The sequence below is a fragment of the Ambystoma mexicanum genome, chromosome 1q (genome assembly GCF_040938575.1).
Source record: "Ambystoma mexicanum isolate Mex_15411 chromosome 1q, UKY_AmexF1_1, whole genome shotgun sequence".
Classification (NCBI taxonomy): domain Eukaryota; kingdom Metazoa; phylum Chordata; class Amphibia; order Caudata; family Ambystomatidae; genus Ambystoma; species Ambystoma mexicanum.
In genome coordinates this window covers 210,251,695-210,279,101 of record NC_090922.1, presented here as the reverse complement: position 1 = coordinate 210,279,101, position 27,407 = coordinate 210,251,695, and the positions used below count along the sequence as shown (strand labels likewise).

Sequence of the window (27,407 nt, the reverse complement as noted above, 5' to 3'; positions counted from 1 at the left end):
TAATTACTTTCTTAGTCTTACCGTGTTGGACTCCTGTCCAGTGGTAACAAGGGTCCGGAGGGGCAGAGGAAGTTCGTAGCAAACCTCAGTCGTGAGGCTTAAGAAGCAAACAACCCACAACGTACACCTACGGAAGTCTCTAGTCCGTGTACTTGTGAGGGACGAAAGCAAGGAAGTTCAAAAAACAAAACTAAGCCAAAATCATTCAAGGTGAGGTAGCAGCGTGGAAGCAATCCAAAGCAAAGTCCAATAACAATCCAATGTCGTTCAGGGAGCGAGCAAAGCAGACCAAATCAGTATCCAAGGCAATATCCAATGTCAGGCCAATGTCGAGCAGGGAGCGGGCAGTGCAGACCAAATCAGAATCCAAGGCAAAATCAGGGACAGTCCGAGTTCAAGGTGAGGAAGGCAAAAGATCAAAAGGCAAATTCCAAAGAGCAGCCAAAGCAGTCCGAAGTCAAAACCGGAGGACCAGGAAAAACTATCATCAGGAAACAGGAATCGAATCCAAAACGCCACCGAAGAAAGTTCAGAAGCGCCAGTGATTGTACAGGGAGGAGCTTATGAAGACTGTATCACGTGACTTGGTTTGCGTGATACCGTCACAGCAGGACGAGTGCTCCTGTAGTGTAGAGGACGCCAGCGTTGCCAGGCTATCTTCCAGGCACCGCGCTGCATCCGGGGTAAGTGAAGCACTCGACTGCTAGGATACACTTTAGTTTTGCGCTGGAGTCTTTGATCTTGGATGCGCCGGTGAGCAACTGGCGACGCCGTGCTTTCTTTCCCAGCTAACAGACTGGAAGGGCAGAGAGATCTAACAGTATCCTCCCCCAAAGAGGCCCTCACCCTTCGGGCAGACCAGAACTGGGACACTAGAGCTGGAGCATGCATATTACACGCCGGTTCCCAGGTACGATCTTCTGGACCGTACCCCTTCCAATCCACCAGGTAAAACCGTCTACCCCTGCGTATCCGTGTGCCCAAAATAGCGTTCACTTCATATTCATCTGAACCATGAACTCTAATAGGAAGCGGGCGAGATGGAAGCCTGGTAGAAGGATGGCAAGGTTTAACAAGAGAAACATGAAACACCGGATGGATTTTCCAGGTAAATGTGAGCTTCAACCGGATAGCCACCGGATTAATGACTTCCGAAATGACGTACGGCCCTACAAATTTAGGTGTTAGAGCTTTGCGACCTGGTATTCGCAGGTTACGCGTGGACAACCAAACCATGGTACCTATTTTGTATTCCGGGGCCGGAGATCTATGAGTGTCCGCCGTTTCTTTCATTTTTGCTTGAGCTTGGAGTAAATGTTGTCGAACTTTTCTGCGTGTTTCAGACAAATCCCTCACACAAGCCAGAGCTGCAGGGTTATTCAGTGGAAGCTCAAACTGTATAGGAAGGGCTCTAGGATTAATTCCATACATAGCAAAGAACGGAGAAAACCCTGTCGCAGTATGTATAGAGTCATTATAGGCGTATTCAGCAAAGGACAGAAGCGAGACCCAAGAACCTTGAAGCTGACTGATAAAACAGCGTAGGTATTGGTCCATAGTCGCGTTTACGCGTTCAGTCTGCCCATCGGTTTGTGGGTGATATGCACTGGAGTATCTACCCTCAATACCTAGGGTAGAGGTTAATGCTTGCCAAAAGAGAGAGGTGAATTGTGAACCCCGATCAGTAATGATGATTGATGGAAGACCAAAACGCCTGAATACATGCTTCAGAAACAGGCTCGCCAGAATAGGAGCTGTAGGGATTCCTTTGCAAGGAACGAACAAGGCCATCTTCGTGAGATAGTCAATGATAACCCATATCGTGTCATAGCCTTCCACCAGCGGTAGTTCCACAACAAAGTCCATGGAAATCGTGGTCCATGGCAGTTTGGGTATGGGCATAGGCCGTAACAAGCCTACTGGTTTGCCATGAAGGGATTTGCACTGGGCGCAAACCGCACAGGTTGACAAATGGTCTGCAACATCTTTTGCCATACATGGCCACCAACACCAACGTTTTAGTAAATCCAGAGTCTTCCGGATACCTGGATGGGCGGCAATAGACGAATCGTGGCACCATTGCATCGCCTGTTGTCTAGTAAGAATATTGGGTAGATAGACCTTCCCATCTTTATAAGGGAGGGACTGCACTATCTCCAGCCCCAGAGTGGATATTTCCGTGGGAGATGTCTCCACCCAATCTCGAAGCTTGTCTATAAAGAACGGTTGGAGGGTACAACCACATACCACCTGGTTAGGTAAAAGTGGAACCCCATCCATGTTACTGGGCTCAGGACTACCATGGTTACGAGAAAGTGCATCAGCTTTAGAATGGAGGGCTCCTGGGCGATACGAGATAGTGAAATTAAACATTGAGAAAAACTTGTGCCAGCGAGCATGCCGAGTTGTAGTACACTTAACAGACTGGAGTGCAAGCAGATTTCTGTGGTCGGTAAAAACCTGGACAGGTTCTGAGGTACCCTGCAAATGGTGCCTCCATACCATGAAAGCATCTCTTACTGCCAACAACTCTCGTTCTGTGATAGTGTAATTCCTTTCATATGAGGTGAGTTTCCTGGAGTGATATGCAACCGGGTGAAGACCGTTTGTCTCGGGGCATAATTGCGACAGTATCGCTCCAAGAGCAATACCTGAGGCATCTGCTTCCACAATGTAAGGCCTTGCCGGATTGGGATGCTGGAGTACAGGTGCAGTAGTAAATGCGGTCTTAAGACTTTCAAACGCCTTTTGAGCTTCCCCATTCCAGCAAAAAGACTTTTTGGAACTGGTCAAAACCGTGAGGGGGGCAGCAATGGTTGAGAAATCCTTAATGAAGCGTCGGTAGAAGTTAGAGAACCCCAGAAAGGACTGAAGCTCTTTCAAGGTCACAGGAGTCGGCCAATGCAACACTGCTGATACCTTAGAGGGACTCATTTGCACCCCATGGTTGGTAATGTTGTAACCTAGGAACTCCACCTCCTGTACATGAAATATGCATTTTTCCAATTTGGCGAATAAGTGGTTTTCTCTTAATCGCTGCAATACAATGGTTACATGTGAAATGTGTGTTTCCAGAGAGGGTGAATAGATCAAAATGTCATCCAGATAAACCACCAGATAACGGTCCAGCATATCATGGAACACTTCATTGATGAAATACTGAAAGGTGGCCGGGGCGCTGCACAGCCCAAAAGGCATCACGCAATACTCAAAAAGCCCATATTTGGTTTTGAACGCGGTCTTCCATTCATCTCCCTTTCGAATTCTCACTAGGTTATATGCCCCACGCAAGTCCAGTTTAGTGAACACCACTGAACTTCCGAGGTGATCCAGTAAGACAGAGATCAGCGGGAGTGGATATTGATTTCTTATGGTAACCGCATTCAGAGCCCGATAATCAATACAAGGGGGTAGGTCCCCCTCCCTTTTGGGGACAAAAAATAAAGGAGAGGCTGCCGGGGACTTTGATGGGTGAATGAAACCAGTTTCTAGGGATTTCTCAATATAGTGCTTTAGGATTAAATCTTCTTTGGGTGTCAAAGAGTATATTCGCCCAGATGGTATCTTTGCCCCAGGTACCAGTTCTATTGGACAATCATAAGTCCTGTGGGGTGGCAGAATGTCTGCTGCAACTGAATCAAAAACGTCCTTGTATTCTTGATATTCTTTTGGTAAAGCTGTGTTGTTAACAGCTCCCATAATGGAAGCGGTATCAAGCAAGGCGCGACTAGGTTTCGATGAGTCGGGAGTACTTTCCAAGCAGTTGTTTTCGCAATGATCAGAAAGGAACATCACCTCCCCCGATTGCCAGTCATTTACGGGGTTATGTAACCGTAACCAAGACAGTCCCAATATGCACTTAAGCTGCGGAGCCGCAATGAGATCAAAAGTTATATTTTCATTATGCCCGGAGCTAGTGGTCATCATCAACGTGGCTGTACACTCTGTTACGGGACCTGAAACCAATGAAGACCCATCAACAGCACTCACGGTTTCAGGAAAAGGTTTAATCACAATAGGCAATCCCAACTCTCGAGCATAATTTTTATCCATATAACAGCCGGTAGCCCCCGAGTCTAGGACGGCCAAGACCTCTTTTAGACCACCTGTGTCAGGAGAGAGTAACCGAGAGGTAATAAGGGGTGGAAGAATTAGAGTCCATGGAAGAAATGCCCGGCAGATGGACACCTTCTACTGCCGAGCTTTGGCGTTTCCCTGCTTCTTAGCTGGTTTCTTGGGACAAACACGCAAAAGATGATCTGAGGCCCCGCAATAGAAACACAATCCGTTCTTCCGCCTGTATTCTCTTGTCTCAGCGGAAAGAGGTCCCTGTAATACACCTATTTGCATGGGTTCTGAAGGACTAGGCGTAGGAGCGGGGGGTGAAAAGGACGTGGGAGGAACAGTTCGTTTTTCCCCTTTTCTTTCCGCTCGTCTTGAATCGATTTGTAATACCAAATCAAGAAGTTCAGGGAAGGTATTTGGCACAAGCGGAACAGTGGCCAGGGTATCTTTCAGGGGTTCCGAAAGGCCTTTGTAAAAGAGGGATGCCTTCTTTTCTTCAGGCCATCCGGTCTCTGCCACTAGTTGATTGAACTTGGCCAAATATGCAAGAAGACGCATCTCCCCTTGCTTGAGGCCCAATAACTCTAGATCTGTAGCTTGAGTAGCATATTGTGTATCAAACACACGACTCATTGCATCTATCAAGGCGTCACAATTGTACAGCAAATGACTGCCATCCTCTAGCAATGGGTTAGCCCAGGCGGCCGCTGTACCACCCAAATGGGACAGCAAAAAGGCGGCCTTAGTCGTAGAGTCAGGAAAGGAAGCAGGTCTACAGAGGAAATGCAACCTGCATTGATTCAAAAAGGTCCTGTAAGATTTAGGATCTCTGTTGAATCGTTCTGGGGGCGCCAATGGGAACTGTGCCGTCATGTACACTGGCCCAGCCCCTGGTGTCGGTGGTCCTACACCTGACCCAGATGCCATGTCAGACGGTGGTAGTTGTGCGCCTGGGGATTGCATACCTGCTTGTAGCTCAGCGATCCGTCATTGGGTGACGGAATGGGCAGCAGTCATATCATTACGAAGGTCGGCCACTAATTGCAAAATAGTGGTCAAGGTCTCGTTCGCATCCATATTAAAGGCTTCTGAATCTGTCAGACCAATGTAGCACTTGATATGGAGCGACTTGCCTCGTCGTGTAGATGACGAAGTCTTCCAAATAATGTACCTGTCTGGCTATTAGAAATAACAACCAGAATGGTCTATTACTGGAAAGACAGGAGACCGATGACCCAGGCGCCGTAGAAGTGCAGACACGGTATACAGGAGGACACACCACCAGCTGAAAACAAGGCAAGTATCAGACTTTGCATAAACAATAAGGCCAATACAAAACAGCATACACGGAATACCACTAACCTGCTAACTCAGGTAAGAAGTTAACCGGCTGGTAATGCTGACACCTGCAGTCTAAGCAAAGAATACGGCAATGAGTAACTTCTCAATAAGCATCAACAGAATAACTAGGAGTCCCTAATTACTTTCTTAGTCTTACCGTGTTGGACTCCTGTCCAGTGGTAACAAGGGTCCGGAGGGGCAGAGGAAGTTCGTAGCAAACCTCAGTCGCGAGGCTTAAGAAGCAAACAACCCACAACGTACACCTACGGAAGTCTCTAGTCCGTGTACTTGTGAGGGATGAAAGCAAGGAAGTTCAAAAAACAAAACGAAGCCAAAATCATTCAAGGTGAGGTAGCAGCGTGGAAGCAATCCAAGGCAAAGTCCAATAACAATCCAATGTCGTGCAGGGAGCGAGCAAAGCAGACCAAATCAGTATCCAAGGCAATAGCCAATGTCAGGCCAATGTCGAGCAGGGAGCGGGCAGTTCAGACCAAATCAGAATCCAAGGCAAAATCAGGGACATTCCGAGTTCAAGATGACGAAGGGAAAAGATCAAAAGCCAAATTCCAAAGAGCAGCCAAAGCAGTCCGAAGGACCAGGAAAAACTTTGATCAGGAAACAGGAATCGAATCCAAAACGCCACCGAAGAAAGTTCAGAAGCGCCGGTGATTGTAGAGGGAGGAGCTTATGAAGACTTTATCACGTGACTTGCTTTGCGTGATACCGTCACAGCAGGACGAGTGCTCCTGTAGTGTAGAGGACGCCAGCGTTGCCAGGCTATCTTCCAGGCACTGCGCTGCATCCGGGGTAAGTGAAGCACTCGACTGCTAGGATACACTTTAGTTTTGCGCTGGAGTCTTTGATCGTGGATCGCCGGTGAGCAACTGGCGACGCCGTGCTTTCTTTCCCAGCTAACAGACTGGAAGGGCAGAGAGATCTAACACCCCCCTGGACTACTCACCCAAGGGTCAGGGTGACTTCCTTCCGAGGTAGACCCTACCTACATTCCAAAAAAAGGCGCTGTGGAAAAAGAGGCTTGGCGGAAGACTGGACCAAGAAACCACAGGTGAGGAGGAAGGGGAGTGGAGTGACCAGGAACCTGGGTCCGAGGTGGCAGATCTTGATATTTAGGCTATCATTCCAAGATGGAAAGCCTGCTACGCTCCTATTGCACTCTTTTGAAATACTCCTATTATAAAAGGGAAGTGGACAAATATCCTTGGCCAATATTTACTGAAGTGCTGTCAGCTGAAACATTTTTTTGGCACAATTCCTATTAGTGGATGATGCGTGTGTCCTCGATATTTTGTTTAGAAAAATGTTTTCTGCTAGACGAAGTTTGGGGATTGTAGGTATGGAATAGGGACAGCCCAAAGAGTATATAACAAAGTAATCTCATCCCCTGCACACAGCTGTTCTAGGTGGAGGAGTTGGCAGGAAGACGGGGCAGACGTATCCAGAGGTTTCCAGTTGGGAGGGCCCAAATCCCTCTTTTTTCTTCTACTGGATTTGAATGCCTTCCAGCTCACTTGTGGAAGTTTGAAAGGATTTTGAGTCCCTAAAATACTGTGCCTATTGATTCTTGAACAGAATATGGATTCTGTTTGAGCTGCTTGGAGAACAATTCTGTTTTATCCCCAAAGGCAAATCAGCTCAACACCTAAAGAGCAAACACCTTATTTTGGATTGGCTATATGCTGACACCATTGATCCCAAGGGACATGTAATTCTTGTTTGATGCTTGTTATCCTATTAGTGATACCTTTGTGATGAAAATGTCATGGTGCATTAATAGCTGGCTTTTTAACATTTCTGGAATTTGTCCATGTTATTTTTTTTTAAGACTTATCCTTGGCCTCAAGCCCTCGGACCATATTTCTCCAGCTCTAAAATCTCTCCAGTGGTTCCCAATTGCTACAAGGATCAAATTCAAGACCCTGTGCATCATCCACAAGGCTGTCTGGGGCCTGGGGCCAAACTACCTGTGACTCTCTCACTAAATACTTTCCTTCCAGGTCCCTTCGATCCTCTGGCTCCAACTCTCATCAGAAGATCAAAGTCTTCTCCAAGCAGAGATCCAGGGGCAGATATCTCTTCTCAGCTGGCTCCCTCCTATAGAACAGACTCCCACTCTCTCTCTATCTTTAACCAGTCCACCTCAGGTTCCGCAAACAACTCAAGACCTTTCTCTCCTCCTCCTCTTTCCCCCTCCCCTTCTTGTCCTAGCCATCCCCTCTGTCGATGAGATTGGTGGCCTGGTCTCACAAGAGTCCAATAGCATCCTGCCCTTCTGAACAATTTGTCCCAGTACCCCCCCTGTACTGCCCTCTGGGCCCACACCCATCTATCGGGTGGCTTGCCTCAGCTCTGCACTTACCTGTTGTGGGTGGTAGACCTCCCTGTTCACCTTTGCCATGCACTTACCTGCAGCCTCCCCAATGGCACATCTGGCAGTTCCTCCCCCAGGGTACCCTAATTAGCACTTAACCCCACCATACCGCCCCTTTTTTCCTTAATCATTAACTGTACGATCCGAATGTCACGAGGCCTAGCATGACCACTTCCGTTTTCTCTTTATTCATTGCCAATTGCTTTGTTTCTTTGCTCCCTTGTTCCCTTCCTCCCTTGTTCCCTTTCTTGTGGTACTTTGAAACACTGTCTTTGTTGTATAAGCGCCATATAAATAACCAATAAATAAATAAAAATAAATAGTTAATAATCGCAGACATCCAGCCTTCTCCATCCCTCTTCAACTACCGACCTTCTACAGTTAGTATGAGAAGGCTTTTTATCCTTCATTTGATACCACATTGAGAAATGTATTGAGGCAGATATGTTTATGAGATTGTCTATCATGATTCAGTCAGGGAGATATTTCTATGAAGATTGCTTAGCATAGAGAATGAGGTTGCCTAGTAAGGCTTGGTGAGGCAGGTAGCTGGTGTATTAGGTGACTATGGTTTCTTAGAGAAGGTTCATCAGTCCTAGTCTTGATCAGAGGTAAAGGCAACAACAATGATGTTAGCCTTTTCATTCATGGCTTTTGGCATTTTTAGTGTGTTGTGTATAGTGAAATTAATGATAGCACTGTTTCCTTATTACATATTACATATTACTCATGATTAAAATATTTACTTTTTATTGAGAGTGTAAGACACATTCATTGATGTTCCTTAATGAGTATCATCAGATGTCTTTGAACATGAATATTAAGAGTGGTGCATCTATTTGAACTATTGTGTATTGATGTGTTATACAAGGTACATGTCTTTTAATACAAACCAAGGGTTAATGGATGGTGTTAGCAGTGGACTATCAATATATATATATATATATATATATATATATATATATATATATATATATATATTTTTTTTTTTTTTTTTCATTGATTTAGCTGTTATAAACAGCTTTTCAATATACAAATTCATACATTTTAAATTACATTCAAACCAAAAAATAAACAGTTCATTTTGCAATGTACAGACTCAAGCAGCCAAAATATTATTTCAATTTTAACAACAACAAAATCATGTATATACATAGTACGGTGTGTACGTAATACAGATTGTCAGAATAAACAGATATCAAACAACAAACAGTAAACTAACGTTACATTCAATTAATTCATAAAACTAGATTTAAACCATCGATTATCACTGCTTTTAACGCTGCTTGAGACTTTGACTTCTTCTCATGTATCATTATCCCAATTCAAGGACAGTAAGAAATGAGTTAGTGCTATCTGAGCAAAATAATTATTAGAGCACAATAAAAAGGACCATCGCATATCTTGGTCAACAGTTTCTAAATTGAAATCACTTTTGAGAAGTGCATTGATCTTAGGGCAGTTAATTGTGCGCAATAGCAAACTAGATGTTCAAGAGATTCAATCGTATTAGGATCTATACAGAATCAAGTTCTTGAGGCCTCAAGTTGCGTCTTGCTTGGACTTGATAGGTAGGCCATAAATCAAGTCGTGCCCTCAAAAGACCTTCTCTTAATTTTACCTAAGAAAATTTTAAAAGATAAGCCTCGGGGCTTTTTACTGCTTTATGCCAGAACCGAAACGTACATGGTTGGCGATACTTTTGACATTTTTCTAGGGTAGTAATCCAGTCTAATTGATATAACGTTTTTTTGGACTTCTCTGAGTTAGTTATTAACATAAGGATTGATATGTTTGTCATAGTTTTACAAAGGTCTTGTCAGATGATAACATATAATCAGCAATTATCGAAAGTGTGTTTGCTTTTTGATTTGCCATTAGGCATTTACGGAAAAGCATACAACAACGCCAAGTATAGACAGCATGCATGGAAATAAGACCTAATTCATAGCGCAGCCAGGGACTAGGGAAACACTGAGGCAAATTGAGCACCGCCCGCCAATATTTTGCTTCAGATCTATCAAAATTTAGATTTTTACAATTCAAAAGTGTTTCCACCCCAAATAAAATTGAAGGTATTACTTTCATGGTCCAGAAGATTATTGCTGGTTTAATGGTAAATTTCCCAAATGTATGTAATATTATTTTAGTCTGTGAGATGGCCGTAGTTAACTTTGCCTCCATGCGCTCAACCTGACTACATGGTTGTCACAATTTCTAATGGTGTATTATTTATTGACCACCTTAGCTTGTATTTATGGAGACGATTTGTATGGTAGACTACGATCTGAGTTTTTTTGGTGTTAACTACTAATTGATTCTCCGATAAATACAAGTCGAACGCATCAATGAGGTTCTGTAGGCCCTTTGACATTTTTGAAATAAGAACTATGTTGTCCACATAATTCAGATTAGTAATTTTTTGTCCTTTTAGAACTGGGGCATTGGAAGGTATCTGCAGAAAGACCGTGCTTAGGTCGTGTATGAAATAATTGAAAATTGCTGCAGCTAGTAGACAGCCTTGCTTTAGACCTCGTGCTGTCTTAATTGGAACGGACAGCAAACCCTCCAAAGTAAGTCTGACACAAATCGATGTTGCAGCATGAAACGCATAAATAATATCATAGAGATCTGTAGGGCAGCTGTCTCTTGATAGTTTCGCCATTAGTAAGGGACGGGAGACAGAATCAAATGCGGCATGTAAGTCAATGAACGCAAAGTAAACTGATTGTTTATGGGATTGACTAAGAGCTTTTATTGCATTAAGAGTTAATAGATTGACACAGGTGCCTAGGCCCGCAACAAAACCTGTTTGGTGCCGATCTTGCTTACCACTAGATTCTGTCCATTGATTAAATTCAGCCAATACTAATTTTGCAAACATTTTTCCGGGAGCGTCCAGCAAAGCAATCGGACAGTAATTTCTAGGGTTAGAGCGGTCACCCTTCTCATAAATTGGGACTATTACAGAGCATAGCCATGAGGCTGGCAGTTTGCGATGGACCATCACTTGTAAGAAGATTGCATTAAGATTCTTGGCCCAATGCCTTGGATTTTCTTTCAAAATGGCATCATGGAGACCATCGGGGCCAGCAGCTCGTGATGAGCTTAGCTTTTGGATCAACTCTTCGATTAAGGAGGGTGAGCAGTGGATGTTCCAAGAGGTGGAAGATTGAAACTTATAGTCATTAGGGTCAAAGATTGGGTCTCTGTATGAATCAGAGAAGTGTGATATCCAGGCGTCCTCTGTTACGGCTCCAGTTTGTACATGGGCTTGAGACAAATTTGATTTATTGTTATTGTTATTGTTATTGTTATTTTGCATTTATATAGCGCCTTATATACCATTGGTATGGTCTGAAGGCGCTGGTAGGTTGAACGCCCTTGGGAACCGAAGTTCAGGTCAGTATAGAGAGTAGAGGGAGTCCAAAAGTGCGTGTGCGCACTAGGTATGTGTGCAGCTGGTGCGGAAATCGAGTGGTAGCTGCTTCTTAGTTGTACGTGTGGTGGTTGAGAGGTCAGGAGTATGTGTTTGCTCTGGTCGGTTTTACCCAGAACGAGTGTGGCTGCGTTAGGCCTGAGGAGAACGCCTGGCTGGGGGGTGTGAATCCAGCAATGATTACTTAGAGTGATGTGGAGTAAGAGGGAGATGTGGATATGAGAACAGTTATACCGAATGGTGTCATAGTATCTCTGTGTTCTAGATGAGTGGTGGTGTAAGAGGGAGAGTAAGCGTGGGGTGTGGTATGATGTATGTTTTCAAGTGTTTACTTCATTCCAAAGCATATTAAGCATCGTCTGTTGTACAAATTCGTCCGTTCCTCATATTCGTCCGCTCCACACATTCGTTCAGTCATTATCATCGTCTAGTTCACACCCTCGTACACTTCTAAACGCTGCTGGCAACAGTTCTGAATTCAACTTTCACAGAGAGGCTATTGGGTGCAACTTTCAAGTGTAACTGGGTACACTTCTAAGATGCAATTGGGTACACTTCTAAATTAAGGTGGGAACCGTTTTACAATCAGCTATCAGATAGGCTATTGGGTGCAGCTTCTAAATGCAATTGGGTATATTTCTAAAATGCTGTTGGATACACTTCTAATTGCAAGAGGGTACAATTCTAATTCAACTTTCTCTGAGGAGGTGCGGGGTACAGTTCTAGTTGCGAGTGGGAACAGTTCTTTATTCAACTTTCACAGAGAGGCTATTGGGTGCAAACTTTCAGGTGCAACTGGGTACACTTCTAAATGCAAGTGGGAACAGTTCTAAATTTCAGCTTTCACAGAGAGGCTATTGGGTGCAGCTTCTGAATGCAATTGGGTACACTTCTAAATGCCGTTGGGTACATTTCTACATGTAAGAGAGAACAGTTCTAAATCAACTTTCTCACAGAGGCTAACCGGCGCAACTTCCAACTCTAATTGGATACACTTCCAGGAGCAGGTGGGAGCAGTTCTAATGCGGGTGGTAACGGATTTAAATTCAACTTTCGCAGAAAGGCTATTGGGCGCAGCTTCTAAATGCAATTGGGTACAATTCTAATGCAGGTGAGGACAGTTCTAAATTCGACTTTCTCAGAGAGGCTATTGGGTGCAGCTTCTAAATGCAATTGGGTACACTTCTACATGCCAGAGGGAACAATTCTAATTCAACTTTCTCAGAGAGGCTATCCGGCGCAACTTCAACTGTAATTGGGTACACTTCTAGATGGAGGTGGGAGCAGTTCTAATGCGGGTGGTGACAGATCTAAATTCAACTTTCACAGAGAGGCTATCGGGCGCAGCCTCTGAATGCAACTGAGTACACTTCTAAATGCAAGTGGGAACAATTTTAAATTCAACTTTCACAGAGAGGCTAATTGGGGACAGCTTCTAAATGCAAATTCTAGTGTATCTTTCTCAGAGGGCTATCTGGCGTACTTCTAAATGCTAACATTCACAATTCCATCTAAGAGTGGACATGCTAACATTCACAATTCCATCTAAGAACATGCTATCATTCACAATTCCATCAAGGAGTGGACATGCTAACATTCACAATTCCATCAAGGAGTGGACATGCTAACATTCACAATTCCATCAAGGAGTGGACATGCTAACATTCACAATTCCATCTAAGAACATGCTAACATTCACAATTCCATCAAGGAGTGGACATGCTAACATTCACAATTCCATCTAAGAACATGCTAACATTCACAATTCCATTAAGGAGTGGACATGCTAACATTCACAATTCCATCAAGGAGTGGTCATGCTAACATTCACAATTCCATCTAAGAACATGCTAACATTCACAATTCCATCAAGGAGTGGACATGCTAACATTCACAATTTCATCAAGGAGTGGACATGCTAACATTCACAATTCCATCTAAGAACATGCTAACATTCACAATTCCATCAAGGAGTGGACGTGCTAACATTCACAATTCCATCAAGGAGTGGACATGCTAACATTCACAATTCCATCTAAGAACATGCTAACATTCACAATTCCATCAAGGAGTGGACATGCTAACATTCATAATTCCATCAAGGAGTGGACATGCTAACATTCACAATTCCATCTAAGAACATGCTAACATTCACAATTCCATCAAGGAGTGGGCGTGCTAACATTCACAATTCCATCTAAGAACATGCTAACATTCACAATTCCATCTAAGAGTGGACATGCTAGTATTATGGCACTCTATGTTATTGGTAGGTAAGGTAGAGTGGCAGGGGTTTTCAGGAGTAGAGTGATTGCTCTACTCCCCACCCATGCCACACTCACGGTTTTTGTTGGTGTTTGTTGGCTTCCTTGGCGTCCCCTGCGGACACCTGCTGACACATCCTGGAGCCGCCTCTGTAGGAGCCGCCCTTCGCCAGAGGGGCTGCCGGGCAGAGGGCTGCCCTGGGAAAGTCGGGGATAAAGGGGAGGTGGACGAATCAGGGCAAGGGGAGGACAAAGGGGGCGGGACTGAGGGAGGGAAGCTGCCGTGCAGAAGGGAGGCAGCAAGGGCCTCCTGGCCCCAAAATGGTGGCATGGGGGGGCAGGGGCACAGAGATTCCTTTGTGGGGGGCATCTGGGGTCGGCTTGCCCTGCGCAGCACTCACCTGCTTCCCGATGGTAAAGGAAGCAGGGAGGCTGCCGCGGGTCGCTAGACCCGAGCCCATGGGCCCAGTTAGCCAATGGGGAACGGGGGGCGGGATGGGAGGCGGGAGCAGGGATCCAGGAAGGAGCGGGGAGAGGGGACGCAAAGAGGGTGCAGGGGCCTGGGGGCACAGAGATTCCTTTGTGGGGGGCATCTGGGGTCGGCTTGCCCTGCGCAGCACTCACCTGCTTCCCGATGGTAAAGGAAGCAGGGAGGCTGCCGCGGGTCGCTAGACCCGAGCCCACGGGCCCAGTTAGCCAATGGGGAACGGGGGGCGGGATGGGAGGCGGGAGCAGGGATCCAGGAAGGAGCGGGGAGAGGGGACGCAAAGAGGGTGCAGGGGCCTGGGGGCACAGAGATTCCTTTGTGGGGGGCATCTGGGGTCGGCTTGCCCTGCGCAGCACTCACCTGCTTCCTGCTGCCCTGGACGGAGCAGTGATGAAGGGAGGGATGGGCGGGTCGGGGGCTGGGCTAGGGAGGGGCTGGGAGGCGGGCGGGTGAAACAGATTGCGGAAGGGAGAGGCAGGGAAACACGGGGAAACGCGGGGCCGGGGGGGGGGGAGAAAATACAAAATATACGCGGCAAGGGTCGCGGAGGGGGGCGCACTCACCTGCTCCTCAGATGGAAAGAGGAGTAGGTGCAGTGGCTCGGGTCGCTAGACCCAGCAAGGCCAGACTTGGTGACCAATCAGGGGTGGGGGGCGGGCTGGGAGGCGGGCGGGTGAAACAGATTGCGGAAGGGAGAGGCAGGGAAACACGGGGAAACGCGGGGCCGGGGGGGGGAGAAAATACAAAATATACGCGGCAAGGGTCGCGGAGGGGGGCGCACTCACCTGCTCCTCAGATGGAAGGAGGAGTAGGTGCAGTGGCTCGGGTCGCTAGACCCAGCAAGGCCAGACTTGGTGACCAATCAGGGGTGGGGGGCGGGCTGGGAGGCGGGCGGGTGAAACAGATTGCGGAAGGGAGAGGCAGGGAAACACGGGGAAACGCGGAGCCGGGGGGGGGGGAGAAAATACAAAATATACGCGGCAAGGGTCGCGGAGGGGGGCGCACTCACCTGCTCCTCAGATGGAAAGAGGAGTAGGTGCAGTGGCTCGGGTCGCTAGACCCAGCAAGGCCAGACTTGGTGACCAATCAGGGGTGGGGGGCGGGCTGGGAGGCGGGCGGGTGAAACAGATTGCGGAAGGGAGAGGCAGGGAAACACGGGGAAACGCGGGGCCGGGGTGGGGGGAGAAAATACAAAATATACGCGGCAAGGGTCGCGGAGGGGGGCGCACTCACCTGCTCCTCAGATGGAAAGAGGAGTAGGTGCAGTGGCTCGGGTCGCTAGACCCAGCAAGGCCAGACTTGGTGACCAATCAGGGGTGGGGGGCGGGCTGGGAGGCGGGCGGGTGAAACAGATTGCGGAAGGGAGAGGCAGGGAAACACGGGGAAACGCGGGGCCGGGGGGGGGGGGGAAATACAAAATATACGCGGCAAGGGTCGCGGAGGGGGGCGCACTCACCTGCTCCTCAGATGGAAAGAGGAGTAGGTGCAGTGGCTCGGGTCGCTAGACCCAGCAAGGCCAGACTTGGTGACCAATCAGGGGTGGGGGGCGGGCTGGGAGGCGGGCGGGTGAAACAGATTGCGGAAGGGAGAGGCAGGGAAACACGGGGAAACGCGGGGCCGGGGGGGGGGAGAAAATACAAAATATACGCGGCAAGGGTCGCGGAGGGGGGCGCACTCACCTGCTCCTCAGATGGAAAGAGGAGTAGGTGCAGTGGCTCGGGTCGCTAGACCCAGCAAGGCCAGACTTGGTGACCAATCAGGGGTGGGGGGCGGGCTGGGAGGCGGGCGGGTGAAACAGATTGCGGAAGGGAGAGGCAGGGAAACACGGGGAAACGCGGGGCCGGGGGGGGAGAAAATACAAAATATACGCGGCAAGGGTCGCGGAGGGGGGCGCACTCACCTGCTCCTCAGATGGAAAGAGGAGTAGGTGCAGTGGCTCGGGTCGCTAGACCCAGCAAGGCCAGACTTGGTGACCAATCAGGGGTGGGGGGCGGGCTGGGAGGCGGGCGGGTGAAACAGATTGCGGAAGGGAGAGGCAGGGAAACACGGGGAAACGCGGGGCCGGGGGGGGGGAGAAAATACAAAATATACGCGGCAAGGGTCGCGGAGGGGGGCGCACTCACCTGCTCCTCAGATGGAAAAGCCATACGCCATATTTCCGCCGAATTTTTAGACCAAATCGAAGAAAGCATAGCTTCACCATCTTGTTGGAAAATCCACGCTCAACGCCCACGAATCCAGTTCGAATATTTGCATTTAGCTGATTTCAATGCGATATTGGTGTTAGCATTATTTGTTACAAGGATTTGTCTCTTTACCTTACGATATTCAGCCTTGCGTATTTTAATTGCGAGGTCGAACGAATGCTTATGAATTTTTACATGTGAATTTGGCACAATGGTATTCCGAAATGGTTCTAAAAAGTCAGTATACTCAATCAATTTATATGAGTTATCTGTATGGCATGTGAGAACTTCATTAGGTTTCCATGTGACCATTTTAGACGGTTTTTGGTATTATTAACCATTAGATGTTGAGTGAGCCATTGTCTGACAGAGGGAGCAGATGACCAGTTAAGCTGTAGTGAGAGAAGGTGATGATCACTTCCTGACTGCAGGATTATCTCGAACAAAACAACTCTATTAAACATAGATTGTTCAACATACATATAGTCGATGATACTTTGACTAGTGTCGCGCTTCCATGTGGGATTCGGTGGTATGTCTCTTTCCACTGAGCCATATTACGATCAGTCATGAGACAGGACCAGGTGGAAGAGGCCTTCGTCTTGTTTTTGTTAAGAGAGGATAGACAATCCATGTTTAAGTCGCCCACTATGATGGTTTCAGTGATACCAGTTGTGGTTAGATGAAATAGAAGATCCCCACCACCCTGATCAATCAAATAAATGGTATTCTGACATGAGTGCCAAGGCGAAGCAAGCAACAAATAAAAGCTGCTACGTCTGTTCACTCATCCCGCATGCATCAGGAACACCGAAAATGTTTGTACCACAGGAAGTGCCCTTGTCGGAGGCCCAATGTTTAATTTATCTGGTTTTATGCAGAATAAAGAGCACGTTCCAGGCGCACACCGTCACATTGGAAAAGCTGGCGAATGAGAAAACATGCACAAGCCGGCGCCAAGGAGTAATTTGACTCGAGGAACCATTTCTTGTCATCAAGGGGACATGATATCCAGAAAATAAATGGCACGTAGAAACAATCCAATGCAAAGCCGAAGCACTTCGAGGCCTACCAAATGACACTTTCCAAGGAGATAGCACAAAAAAGGCTGGCAGACGAGGCGAAGCTGATACAGAACAAATTAGTGAAGGTGGACGCTGTCAACGCCAGCGCAACCACAGACCGAGAAAACGAGGGGGACGAAGGAGCGGGAAACAGACCAGCAACAATAGCAGCGCTGCGGGCCACAGGAGGACAAAGGCAGTGGAACGGAGAAGAGCAATACGGTGGGCAACAGTGGCAAGAAAGACCAGCAAGAGGAAGAGGTGGGTACCGTGGCCAGCGAGGGGGTTTTGGAGGAATGGGAAATAGGGGATTTGGCGGCCAAGGAATGTGAGGCGGGCCACAAGGGTCATGCTGGAACTGTGGGAGATGGGGACACTACTCTAGAGATTGTAGAATGCGGCCTTCAGGGTATTTCCAGGGGCAACTACCGATGGGAAGTGGGAGACAGCAAGACCAATGCTATAAAGAACCTCAGGTACAGCAAGGACAGCAACCACCACCACAACCAATGGCAAGACAAAATGCAGTAGGAAGCGCAACCAATAATTGTTATGCAACATCTGCAAACGGTGCGCCCGCACCGTACCGTGTTGTGACCGTGATTGGAGACAATGTCTTCTCAGTGCCAGGGCAAGAAAGACATTCAGATTAGGACAGCCCACAGGGAACACTTGCGTGTCCAGTCCTATCCACCACCCTATGTGCAGAAGAGGAACCACTAGTGGGGTCAGAGATAGGAAATAGGCAGCTTATCTTTATGGTAGACTCTGGAGCGGAGAAATCATGTCTTATGGAAGGGCGGTTTCCGCTCTCAGGCAGGAATTTAGAGATGCAGGGATTCTCTAGGGCTATTTTAAAAGTTCCTTACACTAAAGATCTTGATATAACGGTGGGGGGAAAAACCGTGCACGCACCCTTACTGTACCACGAAGATGCGCAAATCAATTTGTTGGGGAGAGATTTGTTAAGCAAATTGAATATGACGATCTCGTTTACAGAACGAAGAATAGTGTGCTCAACACCAGGAGTATGCCCAGTACGAGCCATGTTGATGATCAGCACAGTAATGAACAAAGTTGTGGTGCGAGGAATACCCATTGATATAAGCATGTTTATACATGTTATCAAGGTGTTAGCATGAGTGGTGCCAGAGATAGCAAGAAAAGAATGGAGGACAGCATCAGATTTCATATCCCGCCCATTCGCACACACAGACCTTGTGCCAGGCACGATAATGTCCATAGACATTGAGGCAGTTCAAGTATCCAGCAAACGTATTGTGGTCATAGGACTGGACGCGCATGGGTGCGAGTGGAGGACTGTGTTATGCATAGACCCAAACATAATGCTACGAGATATAACAGATGAGGAATTATTCACTGATGGTGAGGATGATGGAGAAATAATAGTGGAAATAAGCATACCACCTGACATCATGGTCCAGTACATAGATGTACATAACCCACTGATGGCTAGCATTAAGGCCCCACTGACTATATTTGAGGAAGACATGGCAAAATTAGCACCTGAAATTTGGACCACCGGGCCCCACGATGTAGGGCTGTTGCATGAGGTGACACCAATAAAAATAAAACTCAAGCCAGGTGCAATACTGCCGAGGGTAAAACAATATCCCATATCAAGAGAAGCGGAGGAGGGAATTAGGGAAACCATAAATGCACTCCTGAAACAAGGCATCATAGTGCCATCAAACTCCCCATGTAATACATCGATTTTCCCGATCAAAAAAGCAAAGGGAGGGGCGTGGAGGATGATCCAAGATCTCCGCCCACTCAATGACATCATTCAAAAAGAGTTCCCATTAGTGCCTAACCCGGCATCAATATTGTGCAGTGTGCCAAAAGAATCAACATGTTTCACTGTAATTGACTTGAAGAATGCTTTCTTCTCCATACCACTCGACCCAGGATCCGAGTACCTGACAGCGTTCACATTAGGGAACAACAGGTATGAACATCGCCGACTCCCGCAAGGGTATTGTGAAAGCCCCAGCATTTTTAACAGGGTGATACGGGAAGACATTGGAAACATAGATGTAGAGAGCACCATCATTCAATACGTAGACAATTTACTCGTCTGTAGCCATACAGAAGAAAAATGCCAAGAAGACTCGATAGCACTACTGAATGTGCTAGCTACCAAGGGATACAAGGTAGACAAAGGGAAATTGCAATACTGTCTCGCCGAGGTTGTATACCTCGGACAGTTAATATCGAAAGATGGGAAGCGAATACTCCCAGACAGAGCAGCTGCTATACGCAACATAATAATACCAAAAACTGTGAAAGACATGCAAACATTTCTTGGCATTTGTAATTATTGCCGAGCATGGATCCTTGATTACGCAGCATACACACGCCCCTTACTACAAGCGTTAAAAGAGGCACTGAAAAATAGAGCGACAATAAAATGGACGCAGGAAATGATAACACAGTATTTGAAATTAAAAGACCTCATTGCTGACACCCCAGTCCTCGCGAACCCAGATTATGAGAGGGAATTTTTCTTGTTTTCACACTGCAATGGGACACTGATGACAGCAGTACTGACACAGAAAACATCACTAGGTCACAAACCATTGGCTTACTACAGTGGGACACTAGATCAGGTAATGCAAGGCCATTTCGCGTGCGAACAGGCTCTCGCAGCTGCAGCCTTTGCGATTGAAAAAAGCACCACCATTGTCATGGGATGTTCGGTAACGCTATATGTGGAGCATTCCCTGTTCACCATCCTTGAGCGATCAAAATCAACACTAACGACACAAAGAGCAACAGCATATGAAGTTATAATTTCAAGCCCCAACGTACACGTTGTGAGGTGCAAGACAGTGAACCAAGCAACATTTATTACAGAGCCATGCACGACAGAGGACATACAGGAACACGATTGTGCCACATATGAGGGGGAAAGTGATGATATCCCGAAAGCAAGCGAGAATGCCCTACAGGAGGGAGAAATATATTTCATAGATGGGTCAGCATCAATAAACCCCGAGACAGGGGAAAAACACGTTGGAATGGCGGTAGTACGCATGGAAGAAGATGAATATTAGACAATTGTGCAAAAGCGCCTCCCATCCCATTATTCAGCACAGGCAGCAGAATTAACTGCCCTGATTGAAGCCCTGCGCACAGCCAAAGGCTGTGCAGTGACAATATACTCAGACTCAGCATATGCAACTACCACGGTGCACTCAGGATTGTCATGGTGGCGTAGACGAGAATTCAGGAGGGCAGACGGTTCTCCAGTACAGCATGCAACATTGTTGAACGAGCTGATAGATGCATTAGCAGTACCATCAGTAATGGCAGTGGTGAAATGCCAAGCCCATCCCAACAACACAGATGCAATCTCATTGGGAAGCGCGGCAGCCGATGCGGCAGCGAAGGAGGCCTCGTATTTCAATGTGACACCAACACTCAAATGCATCACAAAAGCAACCACCACAGATCCACGATAGGAGGCATATAATAATACCCCAATAGCGCAAATAATAGAGTTGCAAAGAAGAGCGTCCCAAGAGAAGCAAGAACTGTGGAGCAAACAGGGATGTAAACAATCAGCCACAGATCTCATTTGGAGGCAAGAGACAACAGGAAAGGTTGTAAGGCCCATAGAATTACTAGAAATAGCATTCCAACAGCTGCACTTCCCCGGCCATGTAACCAAACAACACATTGCTGCAGACATTCAGGAACACTGGTTCGTCCCAATTTGCAAGAGCACCTGTCAAAATTAATTGTAGAATGTATAACATGCCAAACATATAATTCAGGAATGACATTAAGAACACTGCATGGTACCTTGGCCCGACCAACAGGACCATTTAGAGAGCTCCACATAGACTATGCTGATATGGGAGAGCGGTGTAATGGAGCAAGATATTTGATTGTGGTGGTGTGCCCCTTTTCAAGGTGGGTGGAAGCAGGCCCGTGTCCCCACCCAGACACGAAGTGTGCAGCCAAGTTCCTCGTGCGGGAGGTGTTTTCACGATGGGGGATATGCGATGTGATTATCGGATGCACACAGGGCTGCCACAGTGCTGGGGGAAGAGTTCCAGGAATACCTAACCCAGCTAACACGCGCAGTACGCAGCATAGCGCGACAAATAGCACCGCCTTTTACTGAAAATGTGATGATGGATACTACCACACCGGCCGCAGACAGTTCAAGCGGGCCACTGATGCCGGGGGCACATGTGTATGTCCGCAGCTTTGTGAGAAGGTGGAATTCACCCAGGTTCCATGGCCCCTACAAGGTCATTTATAGTACACCCACCGCGGTGAAGGTAAAGGGATTGAAGTATTGGGTGCACTTATCCGATGTGAGGAGGGCACACAATAGTACAATCCCCCAGGAGGAGCAAGACAGCGCCACTGGAACAACAAATGAGGTTGAAAGCAAATAACAAAATAGTCAGAAAAAAAGAATATGCAGAGATAACAGTGATGATATGTATTTTGTTCTGCACAGCTTATCTCCTCCTTGCTTCTTTTCTGTCTCTTCCCCCTCTCCTCTTTAATTGGCCAACATATTGTCTCTACACCTCAACTGTCTCTCCCTCTCTTTCTCCCACCTTCATCCGATTATTACCTCTATACCAAAAGTAAATGAGCAATAGAGTAAAAGAATAAGCCTGACTGAAAATGATGATTAAAACGTGAAGTTGAACAAGAATGTAAATATATGTATATATTGTGGTGACTTAACAAATTCATATCGTCCCTCCAGGTGAACAATGGCCCAACGACCTACGATCGGAGAGAGCAAATTAATACTACATAGTGATAGGGTCGCCATTAGGGCTAAAAGGTTCAGTGATTTTGAATGCGTTTTGAAATGTGCTGCAATTTTGATGTCAGTAATGTTGTTTTTTGCAGCTTGGTACTATACCCTTTTATCTCTTGTTAATGACATGCCAATGGGGGGAAGCGGGGCTAACATAATAAAAGAAGGATCGCAAATGATATGCAGTGGGGGGAAGACTATATGGCAGGAGTCACATGAAATTAATGTCAACAAAACAGATGGAATCCAACCCTCAGAATAAATCACTGTAGGATCAAAAAGTGTGTCAGTGTTACATTTCGATGTAAATATAAGTAATGCTTATGGATATAACGAATATGATGGAGATTATTATTGGACAAATGATTTAATTAACACTAGTATTAATGCACAGACAACCATACACCCTACCTCACACAATATTGCTGCTACTGATGACGATACATATGCCATATTGAATAGTAATGATACAACCTGGGCCGGGATGTTTTCAATACATTACAAAAGGGTGAAAAACAATAACCAGGAAGGGAGAAGGAGGAGAAAAAGGGGGGCGGGAGGGAAAAGATACAACATCTATGACGACCTGGGGTTAGATGAAATAGAAGATCCCCGCCACCCTGATCAATCAAATAAATGGTATTCTGACATGAGTGCCACGGCGAAGCAAGGAACAAATGAAAGCTGCTACGTCTGTTCACTCATCCCGCATGCATCAGGAACACCGAAAATGTTAGTACCACAGGAAGTGCCCTTGTCGTAGGCCCAATGTTTAATTCATCTGGTTTTATGCAGAATAAAGAGCACGTTCCAGGCGCACACCGTCACATTGGAAAAGCTGGAGAATGAGAAAACATGCAGAAGCCGGCGCCAAGGAATAATTTGCCTCGAGGAACCATTTCTTGTCATCAAGGGGACACGATATGCAGAAAATAAATGGCACGAAGAAACAATCCAATGCAAAGCCGAAACACTTCGAGGCCTACCAAATGACACTTTCCAATGGATAAAAGAGGTATGTGACCCAACCTGGTCGCAACATGTCGCAAAGCTAACGTGGGTCACAGCATTAGAGAAACCTATCAAAATACAAAAACAGGTATAACATGAACTGTGTTTCCATGGGGAAGGGAAAGTGAACATGGGGGAGGCAAGGAAATGTAACAAAACGGTAATAATACCCGACATGAATAAAGGCACAGCTGCACTAATGGGCATGTATTGGGTTTGCGGAAAACAAGTTTACCTGCACCTCCCTGCATCGTGGAAAGGAACTTGTGCTCTAGTGACCCTCCACACAGCCCTGATGGTAATACCAGAAAGCCATATCCAGGGGTCAGCAGAACAATCGGCTGGCATATCGGCAGCAGGGCAATCAGCTGGCATATCGGCAGCAGGGCAATCAGCTGAACCATCGACAGCGCCCCAAATAACAAGAACAGAAGCTCCAGCATATGAACTATTGTCAGAATATGAACTAAAGAAAAGATTGACATGGAATAAAAGGTCTTCCAATTACATCTCATCCGAATCATCAAAACTCCTTGCTGAGATCCCGCAAAAATACAAGCTCTTTTCATCAGCAGAGACATTCTTCACCTCACTTCTTGCCCCGGGACTGCAAGCATGAGCGAATGTCAAATGGTTGCAGATAGTGCGCTGGGAGCTCTTTCAACTGGCTAACGACACTGAAGAGGGGTTCAACGTGATAAAAATAGAGCTCCGCGCGCTGCGCCTAATGGCAATGCAAAACAGATATGTCCTAGATCTCCTCACGGCGATGGACGGCGGTGTTTGCTGAAAAATTGGGGGGGGGTGTGTTGCACATTCGTGCCAGCTGAAGATGCTGATAACGGGACACTCTCCCATGTGATAAACGCAGTGCACAACTTAGGGGAGAGAATGAGAGCGGAAGGAGGAGCAGAAGAAAGCACATGGTTCAACAATTTGTTCAGCTGGATACCATCATGGGTAAATGTGGCAATGAAAATACTGATCCCCATCATCGTTTTTGTGCTCCTGTTCTTTTGTGTATGCCAACTGGGACTACAGTGTTTTGAGAAAAGCATGCCAACCTCGGCTATGATGATGGTAACAATGGGCCGACCGACAATGGTAGCTACCATGATAGATGCACAAATGCAAACAGGAGAATATACTACACCACAATACAGAATGACACCAATTTACAGGCAATATGGGGATATAGTGGATAATTTGCATCATACAACGATAAAAGAACCAAGAGAGTTGCAATGGTACCAAGAAGTATGGGTAGATCTAGATGGGGATGGAGGTATTTACTTAATGTGTACACCAGATGAATATGCCAGAAGAGGAAACAGCCTTAGAAGCATTTGTAGAGCATGGATGCCCATAAAAGGCACCCCTGCATGGGACGAGGCGGTGGCAGAGGCTGAGTACTACCGAAGGGAGAATGAAAAGAATAAAAAGTAGAAGTATTCATTACTTTAGATGTAATGAAAAGGGGGAATGTGTGGGAGTGAGGGGCCAATGGGCCCCTCTCTACCATGACTTCTCAGTACAAAACTTGAACCAAGTGCCTCCAGTGGTGGGTACGCCCCTCGCCCTTATGTGATACTAACTTTTGGTTACATTTGCGTAGATGGAAACACCGAGCAGGACACAGGGCATCCATTTTTTGTACCCCCTTTCGACTCCATCTTGGTAACCAGGCCTCACTGCGATAGTACAAAATGCATCTCTCCCTTTTGCCACCCGCAGTAGCTTGGAGCACATGGCCCCCACCCTCGTCCCCACTCCAACTGGAAAACTCTGCAGCTCCATTCTCACGCTGAGGCCGGAGCTGCTTGCAACAAATAATAAATGTAACACATCCCTTTTCCTCTGAGATCACTGTCCTGCATGTGAACCAACATGAGCCAAGCACATAGCTCGTTCATCTCCACAAAAGTGTCCTTGCCCTCTTATCCTCGCCAGTTGAAACTTATTGCCATTCTAACCCTGTGCCCTTGCAAGGCATCCCTTTCATGTGCCAAACTGCCAACCATGCTATGAAGCCCACCCAACAGACCCACAACTAACATTAGACCCCTGTTGCAGTATATCATGTCGAATACTAACAAGTGCCACATACCTGAGATTCTTGTGAGACTAACCCCATAGTTCAATGACAGTATTACAGTGGTCAAGCCCCATAAACCTGTGACCTGTATAACCCAAATGTGTAGATGATATAAACTCTTGAGTGATTTGTATAACGACATGATACACTACTGAGAGTCTTTTGATCAACTATTATTTAGTGCATGCATTACTCAGAATGTATTTTCTTAGCTTAGATAGTGACCACCGTGTTTCACAGCGACCTGACCTTCACCCATCCAGAGCACAAATGTCTGACGTCAATCCTCACGCCAACCAAGCAACCAACCCGGAGGAAGAGATGATGCCCACACCTAAGACACCACCACGGCTGACCAATCCAGGTCCAACATAGCATCATATGTTAAAAATGTAGATGTACTATATAAATGTGTTGTAACCTTGATGTGGTCAGAGCGCTCTCAGAGATCTAGATAAACTTTTCCTTGAACTCTCGCAGCCTGCTCTTTTGTGCCTTATTCCCTGCCCAGGGACTGTCTGTTTTATTCATTTCACACGTGTGAGTCAGGGAGGGCACAAACAATGGTTTCAGTGATACCAGTTGTTACTGATATGAGGTCTAGGAGCCCGGTTAACCCCGCAAAAAAGGCCACGTCGGATAGCCCTACCAGGTTACGGTAGATATTAATAAGAGCTATTATGTGGTTGTTACAAGTAATTTTCACAAGTTGCATGAAGAAGTTAACATGCATCCATGCTTCAATTTTAAATCCAAATTTCTTGTTAGCAGCCACCATTAAACCTGACGATATATATATATATATATAGTGGCATTGTTAATCGTCTGCTCTTTTTAACGCTGCACAATGACAGGTGCATGCTTTTCCATACCCCCACTCCTACAACAACCCCTGCTGCGGAGGGGGGTGGTCATGGACACGCCCCTGGGGATGGAAGGAAGGCTCTAGAGGTAGGTGTGATCAAAATCATGGCACAGGAGAGTGTTGTGTGGTTTCGTCCAATATTACATAGAGGTTTGTGTTGTTAAGGGATTTCAGGTTCCTTTTCTCAATTGGGGGTTAGATTTTTTTGTGGTTGACTCGTGTTGGAATGTGAATCCAAAATGTATCATAAAGTGATCACTCGAGAGAATGTGTATTGGGGGCACAATTGTAGTTAGTGTTGTTTGCAGAAGATTGCACCCAGAGCATGTTTGGCTTGACCATTTTTGTAGCTGCATGCCGAATAGGTGGGAGATTAGTGATTTGGCAGAACTGGTATTTTCCTCTTCAAACCAAATGTTAAAGTCTCCTAATAGGATTGGGTGGTTGTGTTCTGTTTCGATTTTAGTTATGGCATCCACATATTTTTCTGTGAAGGTTGGGTTGGATGTGGGTGGTCTGCAGATGAGAAGAAATGTTAGGTTAGTGTGATGGTCCAGTGCTATTTGGAGGAAGAGTGATTCACAAACTAGAATGTTTAACGACAGTGATGTGATTCTTAGGTGATCCGTGGAAACAATGGTTAGGCATCCTTCTCTTTTTCCTCTGTGGTTGGCCTGCCGAAGTTTGAAGTTGTCCAGGGGAGAATGTTGTGCAACTACCATAAAGCTCTCCATTAGCCATGTTTTTGTGAGGAAAAAGCATTTCCATCCCCCTTTCATGAGGATCTCATGTATATATGTGCTGTACTTTGACATTGATTGGCCAGATTGCAATGAATCTTCTTTTAATCTACTGTTTATTTGTCCTTTGGTAGTTGTGCCGGTATGGCAGTTGCACATTGGCTCGTCCTGTCTTTTTGATCCAGTGATTGACTTTATATTGAGGGCTGAGTGATCAGGCATTGTTGTTTCTGGTTCTTCATTGAAGAGGTTGAGTAGATGTTGTGCTGGGTCGATGTTTTCAGGTGTGCTTGTGGGTTTGTAACTAAGTGTTTTGTTCTCTTGCCAGCACCTGGTGGTAAATGGTGTGTGCTCAAGTTGGTTTCTTGCTCTTTGATCCTCATTTAGTCAATTTATTGGCGGTTATGTCTTCTCTACTAGTGTAGTTAGGAATTCTTGTGATGGCTGGTTGTGAGAGTTTGTAGGTGGATAGGCACAGAGAGAAGTAGATTAATTTTGGTCATGATGTCACAGTTGGGCTATTTTGCTTGAGGCAGTTTTGAGCAAGGTTTCCTGGAGTATCGAGGTGCCAGGATGAAGTTGGTTGTGTTGATTGGCGTTCTTCACCGGTGCTTGCACATTTATGGATGATTCTTGTTCTGCTGTATT

At 46.3% G+C, this 27,407-nt stretch overlaps 1 protein-coding gene and 1 long non-coding RNA gene across 2 annotated transcripts in view; one reads left to right on the top strand and one right to left on the bottom strand.

The window, feature by feature from the left end:
• LOC138526651 (uncharacterized) overlaps window positions 1-25,630 on the top strand; it is a 112,621-nt gene extending 86,991 nt beyond the window's left edge. The window contains exon 3 of the long non-coding RNA XR_011283693.1: window positions 21,992-25,630. This is a non-coding gene — a long non-coding RNA (uncharacterized lncRNA). The remainder of the gene's footprint in view (window positions 1-21,991) is intronic.
• The window catches only part of PRKCG (protein kinase C gamma), a 1,699,783-nt gene that overhangs the window by 107,641 nt on the left and 1,564,735 nt on the right, over window positions 1-27,407 (bottom strand). The window lies entirely within an intron of this gene.